Source organism: Triturus cristatus, chromosome 6 (genome assembly GCF_964204655.1).
Source record: "Triturus cristatus chromosome 6, aTriCri1.1, whole genome shotgun sequence".
Classification (NCBI taxonomy): domain Eukaryota; kingdom Metazoa; phylum Chordata; class Amphibia; order Caudata; family Salamandridae; genus Triturus; species Triturus cristatus.
In genome coordinates this window covers 1,246,047,912-1,246,070,730 of record NC_140589.1, presented here as the reverse complement: position 1 = coordinate 1,246,070,730, position 22,819 = coordinate 1,246,047,912, and the positions used below count along the sequence as shown (strand labels likewise).

Sequence of the window (22,819 nt, the reverse complement as noted above, 5' to 3'; positions counted from 1 at the left end):
GCAATCAGCTGGGTTCAGTGGGGTCCCAAGAGCTTTTGGCCCCAGTGCCACTGCACCTGCTGCACCATTCAAATGAAGTCCCTTTTAACTGCAAGGTTACCTCAATTGTGATTGCCTGTTTCGTAGTCAAATATAGGAATATTATGTGTCTAGAGGATTTCTAACAAAATTTTGGCCCGGAGCTACTGCATCTGCTAAACCATTCAAATCCTGGCCATGTTGTCTACAAGCTAACTGCATTTAGGAATAAAATACAGCAATATTAGGTGTTCAGTGGGGTGTCTGGAGGTTTTAGACCCGGTGCCACTGCACCTGCTGCACCATTCAAATAATGACCCTGTTGCCTGCACTTGTGACTGCCTGTTTAGTAGTAAAATATAGCAATATTTGGTGTTTAGTAGAGTTATTACAGCTTTTGGACCAGGTGCCACTGCACCTACTGCACCATATAAATTATGCCCCTTTCAGCTGCACGGTAATTGCACCTGTGACTGTCCTTTTAGTAGTAATATATAGCAATATTAGGTCTTTAGAGGTGTTTTGACAACTTTTTGGACCGGTGCCACAGCACCTGCTGCACTATTCAAATCATGACCTAGTGCCTGAATGATAACTGCACTTGTGACAGCCTGTTAAGTTGTAAAATATAGCAATAATCTGTGGTTAGTGGGGTGCCTGAAGCTTTTGGTCCCGGGGCCACTGCGCCTGCTGCACTATTCAAATCACAAGCCTAGTGCTTGCTAGAAAAACGCACTTGTGACTGACTATTTCGTTGTAAAATGTAGCAATTTTTTATTTTACAGAGTTTTATATAACACAAACTTGACCGGAATTGGGTATCAGAGCGCTTTACATAGCACCAGATGCATTACATGAGGACACATTCATTTTAGTTAGGCATGGGGAGATTAAGTGATTTGCCCAGAATCACAGGATGTTCAGCGTCATTGCCGGGACTCGAACCCAGTTCTCTAAATTCGAGGTTGACAGCCCTAGCCATTAGGCCAACTCCTCTCCCCAATATTAAGAGATCTGATAACTTTTGAACCCGGTGCTACTGCACCTGCTGCACCATTCAGATGTGTGACCCTGTTGTCGGCAAGGTATCTGCAAGTGTGACAGCCTGTTTAGTAATACAATATAGCAATATTTGGTATATAGAGGAGTTATGACAACGTTTGGCCCTGGTGGCACTGCACCTGCTGCACCATTTAAACCAAGCCCCTTTTAACTGCAAGTTAACTGCAATTGTGGCTGCCTGTATAGCAGTAAAATATTGCAATATTAGGTGTTTAGAGGAGTTTGGATAACTTTTGGGCCTGGTGCCACTGCACCTGCTGCACAATTCAAATAATGGCTCTGTTGCCTGCAAGATACTTGCACTTGTTACTGCCTGTTTAGTAATAAAATAATGCAATATTTGGTGTTTAGTGGAGTTATGACAACTTTTGACCCCGGTGCCACTGTAACTGCTGCACCATTTAAACCAAGCCCCTTTTAACTGCAAGTTAACTGCAATTGTGGCTGCCTGTATAGCAGTAAAATATTGCAATCTTAGGTGTTTAGAGGATTTTGGATAACTTTTGGGCCTGGTGCCACTGCACCTGCTGCACCATTCAAATAATGACTCTGTTGCCTGCAAGATAACTGAACTTGTTACTGCCTGTTTAGTAATAAAATAATGCAATATTTGGTGTTTAGGGGCGTTCTGACAACTTTGAGCCCGGTGCCACTGCACCTGCTGTTCCAATCAAATCAAGTCTCTTTTTAACTGTGAGGTAACTGCAATTGTGACTACCTGTTAAGTAGTCAAATATAGCAATATTTGGTGTTTAGTGCAGTTATAACAAATTATGACCCAGTGCCGCTGCACCATTTAAATCAACCCCCTTTTAATTACAAGCTAACTGCAATTGTGTCTGCCTGTGTAGCCGTAAAATATAGCAATATTAGGTGTTTAGATGAGTTCTGACACCTTTTGGGCCTGGTGCCACTGCGCCTGCTGCACCATTCAAATAATGACACTGTTGCCTGCAAGATAACTGCACTTGTTCTGTTTAGTAGTAAAATATAGCGATATTTGATGTTTAGTGGAGTAATGACAACTTTTGGCCCTGGTACCACTGCAACTGCTGCACTATTTAAATCAACCCCCTTTTAACTGCATGGTAACTGCAATTGTTCTGTAGTAAAATATAGCAAGATTGGGTGTTTAAAGGAGTTCTGGCAACTTATGGGCACAGTGCCAGTGCCCCTACTGCACCATTCAAATCAAGTCCCTTTTTAACTGCAAGGTAACTGCAATTGTGACTGCCCGTTCAGTAGTCAAATATAACAATATTATGGGGCAGATTTACAAGGCCCTTGAGCCACTTTTGCGTCATTTTTCCAATGTTGAAAATGACGCAAGAGCCTTGTAAATCTGTCCCCATGTGTTTACAGGAGTTCTGACAACTTGTGGCCCTGGTTCTACCTCACCTGCTGCACCATTCAAATCATGACCCTGTTGCCTGCAAGGTAACTGCACTTGTGGGTGCCTGTTTAGAAATAAAATATAGGGTAGCTCTTGTATATTAACTTTATTTTTAATGTACAATGTTCATTAAAACATTTAGAATTTGATAATGACCAAATAGATAACGTTGAAAAAAGCAATCAGATAATGCCTACAAAGTGATAAGAAAGGTACTGAGGCATGAATAGGAAATGCCATGAGGTCCTAAGGCTAAAGTATCTGCTTTACACAACTAGTTCATAAAAAGCAAGCATTCCAGCATACTGTTAGATGCTGTCTGCCTTTTCCGTGGGAAGCGATATTATCTTGACAGGGAATGGCGCTTAAACAGTGTTAACAGCTTTAGTAGAAGTATCGTAAATGCATGCAGCTAGGGAAAGCTAACAAAACACTTTTCCACACAAAAGCGAATTAACACAGTGATTTGGCAATGGTAACTAAAAAGAGTCCCGTTTTAAGTTGTATTAAATACAAGAGATTTTACAAGTACAGCACAAGCGTTGTGCAGGCGAAACCTACAAAAGATGATGCCCTGGGGAAAAAGAGTAAAATATTTTAGTGAGGGAAAAAAGTAGGGACTTTCTGTGATATGCTCTTTTAAATTGTGACAGCAACGTGATAAAGAGTGCAAAACCCTATTACTAATACCAAGTAATGCAGTGATCCGATCTTAAATGATAAATTGTGAAATCACCATGTGCCACAGTACGACTGTGCCAGATAAACCTCGCACTTTGTCTGTCCTCAATTAGAAGAGTCCTGAAAACATGTTTGTTCAGTTTAGCTCTTGCTGTACCCCTACGTTAATGGGTTTTACAGGGGATTGTGGTTGAGTATACTGGATCTTGGATTTCGACGGGACAGAATAAAGTTACAACAATATTGAGGGACAAAATATCACAAGGTAAGTGCTCAAAGGGAGGTGCGGGTTTACTATTCTCAACTCCACAACTAGGTACCTTCAATACATATATTTTGTAGACTGGTGTATGTAGCACACCAATCACAGTACTCTTTGTGAATTGCAACTGATTTACAATATTGTAGGTCTGTTTTTGTATTTGTCCTTTTCCTCATCCCACTTTTTAACAGATATTACCCAACCACTCCCCCTCACTCAACCTACCACACTTCAGATATATTTTGAGGAGACACTAAACCTGCTAGTCAAATATCCCATTGCTATTGAAAGGGTAGAGGAATAATTTGGTTAGTAGAAAAAAAATTCTAAGTGGAGAGGTCCACCAGGCACAGAATCTGGAGCTCTTACTTTAGAGTCTGTAGGATTAGCTGTGTTCTTGGGAGGCTCCCGTTATGAAGCTTGATGGAAAGCTTTATCAGCACAACTGGGAGAAGGAAAGCAAAGCTCAAGTCTAAGATGCGTAAAGTTAAGGGAGACTGGTAAGACATATGGGTTCTATAATCAATAAACAAAAGGAAGTCCAGCAACCTAGTAAGAACACACTGGATGCCAGAGAAACCCAGAATCAATCAAAACAAAGGGGCTGATTCACAGAACTAATCTGAGACAAAATCCTAAACGTACTACTTATGGTATTCACAGAAGGCATTTAGAAGTAGTAAAGTTAGGATTCCTAACTTTACTATTACTAAACTGAGACAAAATCCTAACTTTACGACTTTCGGTATTCACAAAAGGGATTTAGTAGTAGTAAAGTTACGATTCCTAACTTTACTGCCTTCTGTGAAGGTAAACAGCCATTAGTTTGTAGACATTACTTCGCATAGCATTACAACGCATGCATTACCATGCATGCATTGTACAATGCAAAGTAATAACTAAGCTTTTTTTATGTTTCACATGTGCAAATACCACGCATGTCTTTACAAAGAAATTTGTTGTAAAGGCATGTATGTTATGCTTTTACAACGAATTTCATTGTAAAGGTATTCACATGCGAACTTAAAACCAAAAAAACGATCCATGTCGCTGTGAGAAAACTGAGGCTGTTTCCTCACAACGACATGCACTACCCCTCGGAGACGACGTCAAGAAGGTCCCAGGAGGAGAAAAGAACCACGAGGAGAGACAGGTAAGGGGAATTGGGCGCGAGGGGTTTATTTTTTAAGGATTTAGGGTAGTGTAAGGGGGTTGTGGGGTGGGGGGTTGGGCGTGGGGTGGGGGTTTGTTTTTTTAAGGGTTTAGGGTAGTGGAGTGGAGTTTGTGTAGTGTAGGGGGTCGTGCTAGGGGTATTGTTTTAGGGTTTAGGGTAGTGTTGTGGTGTATGTGTAGTGTAGGGGGTCGTGCTGGGGGTAGTCTTTTAGGGTTTAGGGTAGTGTTGTGGTGTTTGTGTAGTGTAGGGGTCGTGCTGGGGGTAGTGTTTTAGGGTTTAGGGTAGTGTTGTGGTGTATCTGTAGTGTAGGGTAGTGTTTTAGGGTTTAGGGTAGTGTAGGGGTCGTGCTGGGTAGTGTTTGAATATAGGGACAGGACTGGGGGTCGGGGGAGAGTCATGCTGGGGTAGTGTTTTACGGTTTAGGGTAGTGTAGTGGTGTTTGTGTAGTGTAGGGGGTCGTGCTGGGGGTAGTGTTTTAGGGTTTAGGGTAGTGTTGTGGTGTTTGTGTAGTGTAGGGGGTCATGCTGGGGTACTGTTTTGGGGTTTAGGATAGTGTTGTGCTGTATGTGTAGTGTAGGATAGTGTTTTAGGGTTTAGGGTAGTGTAGGGGGGTCATGCTGGGTAGTGTAAATGTAGTGAGAGGACTGTCACTTACCTTAGAAACTTTTACCATGGCTATACCTTAACCACGCATGTTTTTGCATTGTAATGGCATGCGTGGTAAAGGCATAGTCGTGGTAAATGTTTTGCGTAGTAATGGTATCTCGTTGTAATTGACAAGGCGTACTAATACACGAATTGTAATGGTACGTTGTAGTTGTACGCATTGTAACGACTTATACTCTTTTGTGAATACCGAAAGTCATAAAGTTAGGATTTTGTCTCAGTTTAATAGTAGTAAAGTTAGGAGTCCTAACTTTACTACTATTAAATGCCTTCTGTGAATACCATAAGTAGTACGTTTAGGATTTTGTCTCGGATTACTTATGTGAATCGGCTCCAAAGTCAATCCCTGGATTGCAACCTGAATAAAAAAAGAGGGAATATGGAGAAGGACAAAGAGAAAGGACCAGGAAAAATCAACACACATGCGTTTACCATGAGGGAAGAATGGGGGAGATGTCAAGACTATTGTACAATGGACGTTGAGTGGTTAAAAATGTAAGGGGTGCAAGAGTACAAAATTCTGAGGGGAAGAACCAGTCCCGGTTGGAGGATTTCTGGGACTGATGCTTCTTCCCTATCTTTGTCTTATCGAAAAAGATGACAGGGTTACTTGAGTGAGTATTGCTGAAAATCAAAGTGACTTTTAAGACCAAACCCAAACTGTTGCATCTTCAATAATCATAAATACTGTTGTGAGCGCTAGTTCTCGATCTGTTTATGCCAGGCAACTCCAACAAGTAGCTTAAGAGCTGTGGCAAGCTCTCCAGTGCCTAAAAGCAGCTTTCCTATGTGCAAACCAGCTTCTGATTGGCAGAATTAATATGTGTATTACCATTGAAAAGCTTGTATAGGGGACCTAAATGTGGGTCTTTTCAGAACTCATAAGCTAATGTTTGCAGAAAAGTGGCTGAATTTCTAAAATATATTTAAAGCTGATATTTGAGTGACAAATCATGAGGCATTGGGGAGACATTACTAATATTATTACCTTGGTGCCAGAGACACCGCAGCTATGCTTAGTGTTTCCCACCTTCGAAGTATTGTCAAAGGCTTATTACATTACTGCTGTAAATCTTACCAAAGAAGATGGGGTGCAGAATCTCCCAGCGGTACAAGAAGAGAGAGTGATTGCAACTCAACGTTAGAAACACGAATCTAATGGGAGATTCTGCACCCCATTTTCTTTGACGACTCATTGCGCCACAGAATCCTGCCGCCTGGTAGATACGGTGCCCTCCCCCCCCTTTTTTTTCCACATGCACCCTAGTCCTGAGGAAGACCCCACTTTGTAAGGTCCAAGTGTACATCTACACGAATCAAGGGGTCAAAACGTCGACACAACATTACGGCCAGTATCATCACTAGTACATGGTGCACTGTGATTTTCATTATACATGGCGTTTTTCGAATTTGTTTACATTGTATCTTATGATGGGTTCTATGTCTAACATGTGGCATTGATTAAATAATGCCGACCAATTCGATTGTGATTAAGTGGATACACTATTGTTCTTACTTTTCCCTTAAATTCCACACTCAATCACAACCCCCCCCCCCCTCCTTTCCCTCCCTTTCGGGGCACATTCATTATTTGTTGAAAAGATGTCTATCTAAATAATTGAATCAACTACATGCTTACGTTGGTTCAGTGTGATTAAAATAACACTTGAACTTTCTTCAGTTTTCTGTCTAAATGTTTATTGATGCTTATTTTATATGGTTTGTTTTGTGCTGGGACCAGTTTTGCTTATACTGTTCTATACCCAGGTCCCAGTGATTTTGCGTTGACGTCTTCTGCAGAGTTGTCTGGAGAAACTTGGATTGGGAGAGTCAGCACGAGCACTTATAGCCTCCTTTCTAACAGATCGTACCTCCACCGTATCCATGGATGGTTTTAATTCAGACTTTTACACACTTCCCTGTGGCGTCCCACAAGGGAGCTCTCTAAGCCCCACACTATTTAATATATATGTATCTGAGCTAGCACCCCTTATTCGGGACTTTGGCTTCAGTCTGACCACCTATGCCGATGACACTCAGATTGTGGTGGCAGCTTCCAAATCCCAACAGTCTCCGGCTCCGCAGTTCAGGAGTTGTATGAGCGCAATTAATAAGTGGATGACAGCACATTGCTTAAGACTCAACTCCAGTAAAACGGAGGTCCTAATTTTCGGCAGCATTCAGCCCCCTTGGAATGATCTGTGGTGGCCCGCCGAGTTGGGCTCCCCGCCCAACCCGGTGGTTAAGGCAAAGAACCTGGGCGTACTTATGGATACCAAACTCACTTTCCATCACCACACAAATGCGGTAGTTTCGGCATCACACTTTCTTATCAAAAAAATCAGGAAAATCTTTCCTTACATTCCTAATCATACCAAGAGAACAGTAGTCTCCTGCCTTATCTCATCTAGGCTTGACTACTGCAACGGTCTTCTCTTGAACACCCAGAAGCAACATCTGCATAAACTACAGATGATCCAGAATTCTGCAGCCCGCCTCATACTGGATATTTCTAAATATCACTCTGTCTCCAATGAAATCCGCTATCTTCACTGGCTTCCTATACCTCAGCGAATTGATTTCAAAGCCCTGTGCATTGTCTTTAAGGCTTTGCATGGTATCGGTCCGTCTTTCTTGCAGGATCATTTTTCTTGGTATTGTCCCACTAGACAGCTGCGATCCACTGGAGCTCGATTACTTGCTGTTCCTAGAATTTTCAAAGCCCACTGGGGTGGACGCAGCTTCTTCTATGGAGCGTCCAAATTGTGGAATACTCTTCCCTTTTACCTCAGAAACGCTAGCTCCCTATTAACTTTCAGGAAACAATTGAAGACTTGGCTTTTCCAGCATTAGAGGCAAAGTAGTCTTGTATCTCTGTTATGTCTAGCGCCAAGACACCCCCGGGTATACGTGCGCTCTATAAATCCCTGTAACATAACATAACATAACATAACATAACCCCTTCTTTAACTCCTCGAAGAGAACAACATCCTGGACCCATCCCAGTCCGGGTTCCACAGCAACCACAGCACCGAAACTGCCCTCATCGCCGCCGACGACGACATCAGGACCCTGCTTGACAACGGAGAAACCACGGCCCTCATCCTCCTGGACCTGTCAGCCGCCTTCGACATGGTCTGCCACCGCACACTAAGAACACACCTCCACGACACCGGAATCCAAGAGAAGGCCATGGACTGGACCACCTCCTTCCTCTCCGGCAGAACTCATAGCGTCCGCCTCCCCCCCTTCCGCTCCGAAGCCACCGAGATCATCTGCGGCGTACCCCAAGGCTCATCCCTCAGCCCAATGTTGTTGAACATCTACATGGCACCGCTCGCCCACGTCGCACGACGGCATGACCTCAACATCATTTCCTACGCCGACGACACCCAGCTGGTCCTCTCCCTCACCAAAGACCCCCACACCACCAAAACCAACCTCCACGAAGGAATGAAGGCCGTCGCCGACTGGATGAGAAACAGCTGACTGAAGCTGAACTCGGACAAGACTGAGGTCCTCATCCTCGGACCCACCCCCTCGGCCTGGGACGACTCCTGGTGGCCGACTGCACTAGGAGCACCGCCTGCACCCACCGATCACGCACGCAACCTAGGGGTCATCCTCAACTCCACCCTCTCCATGACGAAGCAGGTCAACGCCGTCTCCTCCTCCTGCTTCAACACCCTCTGCATGCTTCGCAGGATCTTCAAGTGGATCCCCACCGAAACTAGAAGGACGGTCACCCAGGCCCTCGTCAGCAGTAGACTGGACTAAGGCAATGCACTCTACGCAGGAGCCCCGGCCAAACTCCTGAAACGGCTCCAACGCATACAGAACGCCTCCGCAAGCCTGATCCTCGACATCCCTCGCCGTAGCCACATCACACCCCACCTGAGAGACCTGTAAAAAAATGGATACTTGTATAGCGCACTACTCACCCGCAGGGGTCTCAAGGCGCTTGTACGAATACCGCTGTGGAACCCATCCTGGCTTTCCCTGTGAGGCGTCCACTCCTGGGCACCCCCAAGGTGGAGGCCAGGCATCCTTAGCATTGTGGGGGCCGTTGTGGAGATTAAGCAAGCTATTGCCCAGAGTTGCAGAATGGGACTCCATGATTGGAATGGCACCAAGGCGAGAATTATCAGGTCTGTGGAATTTTTGAGCCCAAGACCCGCCGAGGCGGGGAATTAAACCCAGGTCCCCGGCTAGACCTCTGCATCAGGGTCTGCCGCTCTAATCATTGAGCCACACTTCTCCACCTGCACTGGCTCCCCATCAACACGAGGATAACCTTCAAGCTCCTCACCCACGCACACAAGGCACTCCACGACAGCAGACCAGCGTACCTCAACAGCCAACTCAGCCTCTACACCCCCACCCACCAGCTCCGCTCCGCAGACCGCGCCCTCGCCACCGTTCCCCGCATCCGAAGAGTGACCGCCGGCGGTAGATCATTCTCCCACTTTGTCGCCATGACATGGAACACCCTCCCCATCCGCCTGAGGTAGACCGAAGACCTCCTAACCTTCAGGAGATTCCTCAAGACCTGGCTCTTCGAACAGTAGCAGCGTCACCCCCCCCCCTCTCCCCACCAGGGCCTTGAGACCCTCACGGGTATGTAGTGTGCTCTATAAATGCTATGATTGATTGATGGATTGATTGTTTTATGGCTCCTAAGTGTTTGTTACATTATAGACAGATTCCCCATGAACCACTGTTTTTTGCCGATCACTTCCCACCCTGGAAAGTTATTCCTGTGAAGAGCAGCAGTTAAGTGCCTTTACAGGGTGAGCAAGAAACAGGACGTCACGGTCTTCCCTGGGTTACCTTTAGGACTACATGGGGCTGTACAAAAGTGGGTTCGCGTTACAGGCACTTCGGCTGCAATGCAAAGCCATTGATTGATGGAATGAGTGAATAAATGAAGGCTTGCAGTACGTAGCAATGCCAGTGAAATATATCCTGGTCCCGCAGATACAGCCGACTCCTGACTAGAGAACTGTTCAACAAGTGAGAGAAGTGGTGAGCAGCTGTTGAAGAGGCATGCGGAATCCTTGTCACGTCCTTTCACTTTGAGGAGAAGCAATATCTTCCCTGAGAACGGAGGGACTGGAGGGGCTGGTGTCTGATCCTCACTAATTATAGTATTTAATAAAGACAGAAGCATCTGACACTTTCCACAGTTGGAAGAACAACAAACATGCTGGCGGGGCCTATTCTGGCCTCCACTCGCAACTAGGGTTACTTTAAAGTTAAAGGAGGCTACATGATCTTTACGTGTGTGGTAGATTACCCGAGGTATTTTGCAGACCTTGCAGTGAAAGCTTTGCTGATACAACACCCAGTAGTTGAGTACATGGCAGTCGGGGTAGCCCTTGGCAGAAGTGCTACTTTGCTATGAGAACCTAGATCGATTACATATCACACTGTTTGTATCAACAACTGAAATGTTGTGCTTATACCTGCTTAAAGTCCACTTGGCGGCATATAGTGGGTTGCCAGCGCTTGGGGCAAGGCAAGTTTTGCGCACCCTAACCCGTGCACTTCCAGCAAAATAATAATAATAATCCACATTTGTAAAGCGCGAACAATCACCCGTAAAGGTCTCTAGGCGCTAGGGGCCGTCGGGAAGATTAAGTAAGCTATTGCCCAGAGTCACATGGTGCTGGGTTAATCTGCCACCGGCGCTGGGGGGTCGAACCGTGATCCCCAGATTCCGGAGTCAGTCGCCCTGGCCGTGGCGCCACACCTCTTCCAGCAAAACTCTTAGGTGTGCAAAATTTCCAAAGAAATGTGTTCCTAAGAATTTTGCACCCAGGGGATCTGCCCCTGTGACCCAGACCACGCTATGCCACTGAGTCCACTAAAGCCTTAACATTATTGGACATAAGAGATATATTTTAAGTGCACTGCCATTTTTAATGCCATGTTGTACGCTGCACACTTAGCTCAACCATCCTATTAAGTGTAGCCATGTTTTGAGGTTGGCACAACAAACCGAGGATTGCAGAAATTAGTGAAGTAAGCCGATAAAACTGTAACTGTCTTGCATTCTTATGCATCAGGTGTTCTGCTCTCCATTCGTTTGCATTGAGGAAAAAGTGTCTAAATGTAGCACTGAAATGTTTGGGTTTTAGCACTACATTCTCAGGTGCACTGATTTGCCATTTTGCAGTTGCTTATTTTGATGCTTGATGGTTATTTTCGCATTAAACATGTTAGACTGCTATGCGCTATCCAAGTTTCTGTTTTCTTTTAAATTTACTAGAATACAAGTGGTCAAAATGTTCTAAACTAAATATGGAGAAGGGGATAAGGATTCGTTTGAATGTTGTGGCAGATCTCACTGGGGGAAGCTTGTTATAACGCCCCAATAAGGCTAGAACGGTGACCCTAAAAGATTCTCTGTGGAGCTGCACGCTTCTTACTATGCCGAAAAATGCAAAATTCACGAAATAAATATTTTGGAAAAAGTAAAGAGTGCCCAAATTAGAACTAACAAATAGCTGAATATCTACAAAGGACAAAAACACTTTTGGTAAATTAATTGGAGGGACTGACTAACTTCTACTTCAAAAACGCACACCCTAAGCGTTTCTCACTTCAGCTAAATGCAAAACCTTTTTGATCGTGCCACGGGTTTCCCGGATAGATTAACTGTCAGGGTTCAGCAAAGGGCACGACAACTTAATCATTTTAGGCACGATGATGTGAACCGGGTGGTCTTTACAACAATGGGACCCAGAGGAATGGCTCGCCTATCTTGTTGACTTGGTTACGTCCAGCTCAGCAAACAGGAATAGGCGTGACGTCAGGAGGAGCCGCTCGCAGTGTCAGAGAATGCATGCAGGCAGCTTTGAAAAGGAGATGGGACAGACACACCGACGCAGCCAATGGTTCGTTGGGGTGGTGGGGTATTTTACTTTGGATACTAAATATTCAGTGCTTAGTGAAACAAAAAACAGACACAAAGTACCCTCGGAGAGAACTGCTTAGCTGAAAGGGCTTTGTTCGGCCAGGATCCCACAACACTCCTTGATTGAAGTGGAATCAGCGTGGAAAGCGTGATGACGTGGGAACGTGCTGAACAAGGGAGGCCATTGGTGCCCACTGAGCACGAACTCGAAAGTTTCGAAAACCAAGATAGAACCAGGCTTGTCTCAGAGCTAAAAGCCAACGGCAACATTACAGAACTATATTGTCCAGGAGAAACCTGTATGGCTATCTCGATTGGAGTTATGGAGGGGGGAGGGGAGGAGGAAAGAAGGCCCAGCAATTGTCACATAGATTTCAAAAGAGTTGGCTTCAATACCGAACCTTGAGGAACTAACTCCGCACCTTAGCAACTTAGCACTAGGTCAGGTGCATTGCCTGCGATCTATTACGCAGACATAGTTCTAAGTCAGAGATGTTAATATCACTCACTCAGCCTCTCATAGAGGGAGAGATATGAGATGTATCAAAGGCTTCACTTAATAAAATCAGTGATGCACAACCTCCCCTTTCCAGCCTAATTTGAATATTGCCTAAGACAGCTAGAAAGGCGGCCTCAGACCCATATAATGGTCGGACCCTGACTTGATAAACTTCCAACAGGCCATTGGACTCAACATAAAAGGATAGCTGGAGCTTAAACCCACTTTCCAATAGTTTGTCTAGGAGTGGTACGACTGATATTGGCCGATAACTGGCAAATCTTTTGGCTCATCCGTGGGATTCGTTTTTTTACAGAGGTACCACCAGCGCTTCTTTCCATGCCTGCCATACCACTGCTGATACAACAGAACGTCTGTGCAATATCATAAGATGCAGGCTGCTACCTCCCTTGCCCAATCAAATATGTAGGAAAGGTAGAGATCAACAAGGGAGCCTGATTTAATCTTGTCCATGTGACTCACAACATTCACCAGTTTGATGGAGTCCAGAAAAACTGCTAAGAGTTTTCTAAGTCTTCAAAAAAAGCTTTAAGCATTCACGTTGCCTTCCATTTTTATGCGGTACCTTTTTATCTCCTAATATTAAAGTAGATGTCACTGGTTCTTAGGTCTAGCACAAAAACAGCTTCAGCTATTACCAGTGTTTAAGTAAATAAAAGGGACTTTGGTTCAGTTCCATTAAGCCATTGCTCATTTTAAATATTTAAAATATCTTTCTCATTTTGCATTTGCCCAGGCATTGTGCCAGGCCCATTCAGGTATTGTTTTTTTGGAAGTATTAGTCAAATTTTGAGTTAGGGGACAGGATAGTCATTTGGGGTTTGTAGTGCCAGTCATCATGACTGGAGGCATTTCCAGTATGCTAAGACCTGATAGGAGAAATCTATCGACAAAATTGGCAGCTATCTACTAGTTGGTCCCACAAAACGATTATCTTTATCCATTTTGTTTGACAAGTTACATCAACAGTAATAAAAAGATATCTGTGAATCAATACACTGTGCACCAGACTCTCAGCAGATTAAGGATCTTTAAGAAAACACATAGGAGGTTGATTTGCCAAAAACAGAACAGAGCATACTTTGGGTGAGGAGTGCAATGTGAAACAAAAATAGCAGAAACATTAGCTGCCTGAGGATAACTGCAGCAGGCATGGGAGGAGGGGCGCTTCAAGAGACACAGAAAGGGAGCAAGAGATGGGAGAGGCAGAGAGAAAGTGATCAGAGATAGGGAGGAGAGGAGGAAGAGAATGGATGGATGGAAAGAGAGAAATTGTGCGAGGAGATGAAAGGAACAGGGCGGGTTTGAGGATTTTTGCCAGGTCCGCACAGACCGGCTCTGAATATCTGGGAGTGTCCCAAAATGACTTGGCCAGAACCTCAAGCTTCTGCTCCATTGGCTCAAAGAAACAGGAAACCTTCCCAGTGGAATACCCTTCCCACTTTCATGCTTTTTTAATTCAAGTTCTATTTTTTAATTGTAAATACAAAAGGGAAGGAGCTGGGGTCACTCATAAATAATTTTAACTAAGGCACGCCTGGAAAAGTACCCCATTCTGCGCCTTACCATGGAAGCGTATCATGAACAGCTGCGCTGGCTCAGGACAGAGCCAAGCACATGGTTTTATGCCCTTGCATCGTCTAAAGCGCATTCATTTAGCCTGATGTTTCTCCGACTTAGAGCATGATTTTAAGAGGGCTCAGCCTTGAAACACAGGTGTGGCTTCGGGGGTGGGGAGGTTTGGGGTGATACACCCCCTAATAAATCTATTATCTTGTAAATAGTTGTTTACAGGTGTTTTCAGTTGGCTATGGTGAGGAGTCTGTCCAATTTCATCAAGAATTTTTACATACACCCACACAGACAAAAAACACACACACACACACAAACACACACACACACACTCTCTCTCTCTCTCTCTGACATCTCTGTTTTGAAGGTGAATGAGTGTTGAATTTACCTGGGATTTTTACATACACACACAGACAAAAAGACACACGCACACACACACAGACTGTCTGTCATCTCTGTTTTGATGGTCTTAAAAGTCTTGGATATTTTACAAAGTGTTGTTTTTTAAGTATCCTTTGCAATCTGCACTCAGCTCTATTACCACCGACCTTTAAACTCCCCTTCTGCACTGCTTCCCTTATAATAGATATAGTTTAACCTCACCCCCCACCCCGCAATCTTACGGACTAAGCTATGCCCTGTTGAAACAGTGAGCAAGATTTGCCTCTTTCTGTTCCGAGCGGAGCTGCCTGAAATTCATCCATTAATGCAGAGAAATGTCGGGCTAGATAAATGGACTTTATCTAGTACAAGCGCCAAAACTGGCGGTCGGCTCTTACCCGAGGTATGCATGATACAGCCCCTTAAGAAGGCGGTGTTGCCTCCTTGAACAGCAAGCGGAACTCAAAGACCAGGCCTCGCTCGAGAAACACATTTCGTTTTTAAATAAAGAAGTGGAGTGCTGCACTCAAACCCTTCGTAATCCTTGCCTGGATGCGGGCCAAGCCTCCATGGACACAAGAGCCATGCAGGCGGTTCTTAAGGCAGTGTGGGAGAATGGATGTTGTGTGTCTTTTAACTCCTCCCTCTTAGTTTTACCAGTATCCACCTGTTGGTGGAAACTAGAATGTGGGATGCCAGTGAAATTAAGGGTCTGGGGGGCATAAGTGGCCTCACGATGTTGGTGATTGTGTTTTAAGGGCTGGGTGGGGTAATATCACGTTGGACACTGGATCTCCACCTCTTCCACACTTTCTGACCAGCCCTGAAACTGCCGTTCCTCCTGCCATCCCTCCGTAGATCACCCACCTGCCAATTTGTTGGGTCAGTCTCGTGCCAGGTCAAGTGCAGATGGACTACCTCACGACATGAAGTATCAGGCGCATCGCAGCGGCTTAAGGCAGGTCCCCGTTGGGCACTTGACTCTATAGTGCCATTAACCTTAACAATACACAGATGTCATCACCCCGGCTCTGCTCGTGAAGACGCATTATACAGAAAGTTGTGCTACAAAAACACATGTTGGTTACTCATTCATATTTCACATAAACTTCAGGTGCTGCAGTCACTTTATACCGGGACAGAAAGATCTAACAGTACTGGCTTCCCCACTGATCCAACTGATGGCCCATATAGGTCATCATGTAGTCTCTTGGAGGCCTTGGTGAGCACCGGTGGGAGTGTACACTATGTGCTGCCCATATCCAGCAACAGGAGAACACAATGCCATTAGAGGCCTGTTGTTGCATGGGCATGGAAAGGATGTAGGTCAGATGTGCTCCCAGAACTCCATGGGTTTGCACATGCCAACATGGACGCCAAGACTCCTCATTGGCTCAGTTATTGTAGGACACAGGAAGGATGTCAGCAGCTTGCATTTTCTTCTCTCTGTAACAACAGGGACTATGGCCAGCCAAGTCTGTAAGGGGTCAGAAGTAGATGTAGATGTGGGATGGGGTCAGCACCAAATGACTTCGATCCTGGGGCCCAGAAGTACCAGACATTGTTCATCAAGCTTGGCATTGTGTACATTAAAAAGTGTGTCTTAAGCTTCTTTTGAGGTATGACAAATTTCGTAGTGGTGGGTACTTGTACTTGTGAATGTCTGTAGGACTCTTATATTGTGTTGAGTTCATTTGGGCCCTGATCCCATGGCTAGCTTGTTAGGGACGGAGGAGAAAAGTACAGCCCAGGATTGATGTTTTATTAACCATTCCCCTCCCTCTGCTTCCATCATCTCTTGCGACCTCTGGTCGAGGACATGGATAAAGAAGGGACAGGGGGGGGTAAAGCTCCCCAACAAAATACCCAACACTAAGCATCAATTGTCCTTGCCTCTATATGAGGGGGGGGCAGCAGCAACATTTATAGCCAAAGACAGGCACAATTAAGGGTTTTCCTTTTAATTTATTGCATTCTACTTAGATAATACACTATATTTGGAGTATATTTGCATTTTAGCTCTTTTTTTGAGAGTTTTCTTGTTTAGAAAATGAATTGCTGTAGATGCCTGTTGGTTGGTCTTCCATATACTCCTATGTTATGAAGTGAAACATACGTAACTTTGTGGGTTAAACTCTGTTACATTTATTCCCATACTAGCATGTGCATTCTGAATACAATAATTAAGATGGCCTTCAATTACAGTATAGTCCTCTGGTCATTTATTGGCAAGATATTCGGGACATGCTTTCTAGCTACCCTGATACTCTAAAAACAAAACAACTAAAATTTAGGCAGTAGGGGAAAAATATATATGTACATAATGTAAGAATGCCACATATGACTTACCACACTCCGATGTACAAATGCGACCGCTATCTGTGCTGGGGAGTTACAGGAATCACTGGCTTATTAAATCATGCGGAAATCAGTGTTTCCGCTTCAAGTCCTGCTTGTTATTTCCCATTTGACAGCTATTTTTAGCCAGATATTTCAACTCCTCTGAGGAGGCAAATTGTCCAGGCTAAGCACTCAGTAATTTCTGATGCACTCGGTAGTAGCACCTCACTAGGAGTCTTTGTAGAATGCAGGGCCGGCCAGGGGCCCAAAACCGGCCCCCACCCGTGCGGCGCACCGGGGGATTGCCCGATGTCCGCTACGGCCAGTCCGGCCCTGGTAGAATGTTGGTGCTGACAGCACCAAAATCCACATTGCCAGTTAATAACCGGCATTTGTCACCGATAAATGGCGATATTTAGCACAAAAAGCCTATGACAACTAGTGCATAGTGAGGGCCTAAGTCAACAATCCTCGTTTTTTGTAAAAAAAAAAAAAATCGAGAGTTTGCCTAAACAGACCAACAAATATATCAATGAATCCACTGTAATTTAAAATTAATAAAATACGTTTTGATTCTACGTAAAGATTCTTTGATCTCTTTGAAACAATGGGAAGAGTAAAGAAAGTAAAGCTTTTCATGTTTTTGCTGCCCCAGGCTTCTAAAACTCAATTTGCACACAAGAAATGGCTCTCCTGTGCCTGAGTGGAAAGAAAGTGAATGAAAAAAGATATTGTAGGAACGTCTGTCAAAATGATTATACCAAGAACGGATGGGTCTTTCAAAGCAGACCACAGACAAAACAAAGGGCTCCCAATCTTCAAATAAATCTAGCATTCTGGGTCACAGCGTAGGCCAAACAGTTTGGACCTCACAGCAGTTGCTGTTGCCAGCAGCCATCACAATATTTTATCTTGTCTGTAATGTGTTTAGACAGACCATTTTAGTTCTTTTTTTCCATACACAATTGTGCAATGATTAATGATTGATTTTCAATGATTCCTGAACAGAGGTCCCAGGGGGTTGCTGCACCCTGTGTCTCAGAGGGCTGTATTAAGAGACTCGTCAATTTAATTTCAGCCTATTCTTCTTCTCACAGGGTAAGTGTTATGGCAAGGCAATTCTAGATGGCTGCCTAGTGCGCCACCAGCTGGGGGGGGTCAAAGGTAGAAGGTTCCTCACACAGGGTTAAGAATGCATTTCAAACCCCGTAAATTGAGCATGGTAATAATGCCTTGCGACTGAAAAGTAGAGAAGGGCCCAGAGCTAAATTTAAGGTTTAGTGGTACTAGAAACACTTCCACTTTCTGGAGGACATAATAAATCTGGTGGTCAACCCATCCACTGAGTATCCGCCACCATACTATCCCTCTACTAGACTCTGTTCCACCAGCGGATTCGACTCCGAATTAAGCAATTCCCTAAGTCATTGAAGAATTTTCCATTAGCATGCAGATTTAAATAAGACTGAAGCCCGGCTTAACTAATTTTTTAGACAACGCAGCACAACAGCCACATATTCTGCTCTGCATTGCGCAACTGGGAAAGACCGCACAGAGCCATACGTACTAAGAGTGTACTGCTGCTGGTGTAATGCCCTGTGGCACTCTTAAAAGCTCAATTGTGTGACACACAGCACTGCACAGCTGTATAGAGCTGAGTGTGTGTATTTTCCAGCATAGGGCATGCCCTGGAAGTGTACTCTTTCACTACAGAAAGCTATCCCCAGACAAACCCATAAGGATGTTTAGCACAAATGGGGCCGCTCCCAGTTCAGAGACCAAGGTGCTAAAGTGTTAGTTTGTGAGTGCAGGCATCTCACTAAAAGTGAAAGACTGGTCTCACACACCATCTGGTGTCATGCTTCATCATTGACCAGTCCTCGCCCTCTAAAAACTTGGTTTGACAGAGAGCGGGCATACACCTGATGACAGGGATGCACTTCTAAACCTAGTGGGGGCCCTTATAAGAAAAAAGTGATATTAAAAAGCCATTATAGATGGCACATCAATTTTAATGTAACTGGCACCTATATAGTAATTGAAATAAGTGATCGGTATGTTGGGGATTTTATTGTCCCCCCACCGTAGTGAATGTGGTCGACATGTTTCTGCCAGTTGGCCAAGTAGGGTCCATGGCATTCATCAGGACATAAAAGGAAAAAGAACGGGCTCCACTCTTACCAGACTTTGGTGAGATGGTTCCACTGCGTGGAGTGACCTATGTCACAATCCACTGTTAGGCGGCTTGTGTGTTTCAAGCCATAGAAAGGGGACCAAATTACCCCATAGGAGGGTGAGGGAGAAAGACCCCTGTAGTCAAACTTGCCTCAAGGTGCGTCTCCCGTGTCTGCACCTAGATGTGTGCTCATCACCTCCTCGTATGTGCTGTGTATTGCAACACGCTGTGCATTTTTAGAAATGAACACAATTCCCCTTGTTTATTCTTGCTTCAAGTAGATGTTAGTTTTTGAAGCAAAGCCCGAATTGGGTATCTTAATAGATCGTGATGCGCATCAAAACCAATAGGTGTTTGCGGTGATCAGTCCCAGGAGCACACCCTTGATGCAAAGTGACGCAAAACAGCACAAAGCTTTTTTTACTGCTGAGAAAAGTCAGTGGCGTAGCAAGGGGATGGTGGCACGAGTTTTGGGGGCGGCTGCCTCCCCCCGCTCTTACCTCCGGCCACCGAGGAAATAGCCAGCAGCACCACCCCCCCACTCTTACACGCAGCCGCGGGGTGGCAAATGCAGGGGTCACCACAAGTGGCCATAGGTCGAGCTATGCCACTGAGAAAAGGACATTGAGCTCGTTTGGTGGATACTGCACTTTTACTCAGTAACCACAGAAAAGTTGTGTGCTGTCTTCATCCGGCATTGCTACTCCACCAAAGCTGAGTTAATGAGCTTCACAATCCATGTTCCTACTCTTGCAGCAGGAAGGAAACAAATACTGGTGATTTAAACAAAGAAAGGTAGGCATAAAAAGCATTAACTGGACGGCCTAAATATGAAACACGTCTTGCATGCCTCTTTAGCTGTACAGTCTAGAATGACATGCTAGTGATCAGATGAATACCCAGTACCATTCTCTTTACAGAGTACTGAGAGCCTTATTACAGACACCAGGCAATGCTAAATGTGGGAGTAACACTTAGCATGACTGGAGGATTTCAGCTGTGTGTACAGTTTCTGAGCAGAAAAATGCAGGTGTAAAATTGTACTTTTTCAGGGATTTCTTTGGCACCACGTGTGGTGCACACATGACTGACTGCCTCAAAGGGGATAACGGAAGACAGGATTCAATTGTAAAATCCTGATATAATTCACATGGTCTACACCAGCTGCATTCCAGTTCCTGGCATGCAGATGAAGTGTATAGTTATCTACTACTAGCATGTTGAGTTTTTAAGAGACATTTTGATACACACTGGTTAGGTCGAGCACACAGACATTCTCTAATAAAATGGCGCAATTTAGGTAGAATGCTTTTTTTTACACCATGTCATTCCAGTGCAATTAAAAATGTAAGCTATAAATATATAAATATTGCAGGCCTAATTTACAGAGAAGGTAGCCAGAGAAGTTACAGAATTTCAGGCATACCGTTACTCACAAAATCTTCTCCTGCATACTGGCCAAAGTGTGCGCTATCTGCATGAGTGTGATGAAACATGAATTTGAAAACGTTAATTTTTGCATCTTTGCCTTAACATGAAGAAAACATTTCCATGTGGGGAAGGCAAAGCCCTTCAGCAGAACCACAAAAAGTCTGGCAGATTGGGGATCTGCAACACCCTATTGCACACTTACTCCAACCCTTTTTATTTTTTTTGCAGATTTATAAGCGCAAACTCGACCCAAAGGTATTGGAGCGCTTTACATGAGCACCAATTACACCACACAAAGACACATTCATTTTTTTGGTAGGCACAGGGAGATTAAGTGATTTACCCAGAATCACAGGATGTGGAGTTAACCCCGAGGCTCGTACCTTGGTTTCCCAGCTCCAAGGTCGGCACTCTAGCCGTGGGACCACATACTCTCCCCTTTAAACGACCCTTTAAGCAAGTATAGTCAGATAGCACATTATGTTAAACCAGGGGATTGTATAGTGCCTTTATGTATATGTATTTTTAAGCATTGTTTCACATTTGAGCACAGCGTTGTCTGCACTTGGTTTACCTTTACCTGCATGTGAATTGGCACTATATATATTTCAAAATATACAATTGACAGATAACAACAGAAGTTGTTAATTTGTATAACGTCTGGTCATCAGTGTTATACAAACCTTTGTTGTAGGGAGTAATGTTTATGTTATCAAGAATTGGAATCCTCTAAATCACGAAGAGGTTTCCCTCCTTAAATGAACCCCACGGGACTGCTTGCTGTGTGTATATAATTGTTACAACTAGGAGTAAACGAAATCAAAGGGAGTGGTCTTTAGCCCCTTCAGTGCCACGCCCTTTCCACCTCCTGTGGATGGGGTTCATGGCGAGATAGTCTCGTCATTGGCACAGCGCAACCGTGCTCCATGACAAAACTATCTCGTCATGGGCACTGAAGAGGTTAATCTTTATCACTGGATTTCTATTTAAACCCACTGAATACTTACAAGCAGTTATGGAATGACGTGTAAACCCACAGGAACATTTGGGACAGGTGTCTGGGATTCCTTTTCTATTTTGCATTTGACACTCCACAGTAGTGTATGTGTTTTCTTGCTCTATCACCACTTGCTTCTCTCCTCTACTCAGGCTTGCTCTATTTTTACTCCCCATCCACGTCTTACTTTACATTCTTTGAATGTATCAATTTTATTTATTAATGAGGGCCTGGCAGCTGCAGAGCTAAATAGCTCACATATTACATCACTCTTGTCATGTTCTATAATATCATTGACTACATCGCTGGAACATTTGAATTTACATCATTGATGACAAGACTGCATGGAGTGGAACGAGTTATTACAGCACCAGTTATAGTTACTAGAGAAAACTATAACTGGCAAATTTCAGTCATTTTTTTTGTTCAAAATATTATGTTGTCAATGTAATTTTCACTTGACTTTAACCTAATAATATATATATTATCTACTTGCGGTCACCAGTAGGTAGTTATAGTTAGGAACTAGTCTTCACTGACAAAGCAGTTTTGCAAATAACTTTGGAGCTATTTGGCGGATCTTCACAAAAATTTCAAAACTAGTGTACAACTCACTTCATCTGCTGTCTGGAAAGTTTTGTGGTGATCCGTCAAGCGGGCAAAAGGGGGAGGATGCAAAAACGTGTTTTCTCCATGCAATTTCCCAAAAGGATTTTAGACACGACTACAGCCCGAACCACTAAAGGGAATTCTACCAAATTTGACAGAAACCCAGATCTTGGTCCAGAAAAATCTAATTTTGTAATTTGATTTAAATTTGTTCAGTAGTTTTGGAGTTACTAAAGAAAAACAAAATATAGATATCTAGGACACGAATCCTATGTGAATCCGACAGATCTCAAAATGAGATCTAATTGATTGCTAACACTTCAACTAGGAAGTGTTGGCAGCCACATTAAGACTCGGACTTGTCAGAGTCCCAATAAAAAAGGCCAAAAAAAACATAAGGGGGAGGTAGGTAAGAATACCTTGACCCCCTAGCCTGGCGGTGGGGTTCCACAAACACCCCGCCGGGAGCCGAAATCAATTTTTATACATTTTCTACTACAAATTTGCGGAGCATATGCGAATCCATGACAGAAGTAAAAAAAAAGTGTGGGCTCTCGTGCTAGTTTGTTAATGTGCCTCCTGGGTGGCACCGCCCATTCAAAAATCAATTTCCCACAT

General features: G+C 44.1%; 1 protein-coding gene across 1 annotated transcript in view; it reads right to left on the bottom strand.

The window, feature by feature from the left end:
• LTBP1 (latent transforming growth factor beta binding protein 1) overlaps positions 1 to 22,819 on the bottom strand; it is a 1,238,788-nt gene that overhangs the window by 1,098,762 nt on the left and 117,207 nt on the right. The window lies entirely within an intron of this gene.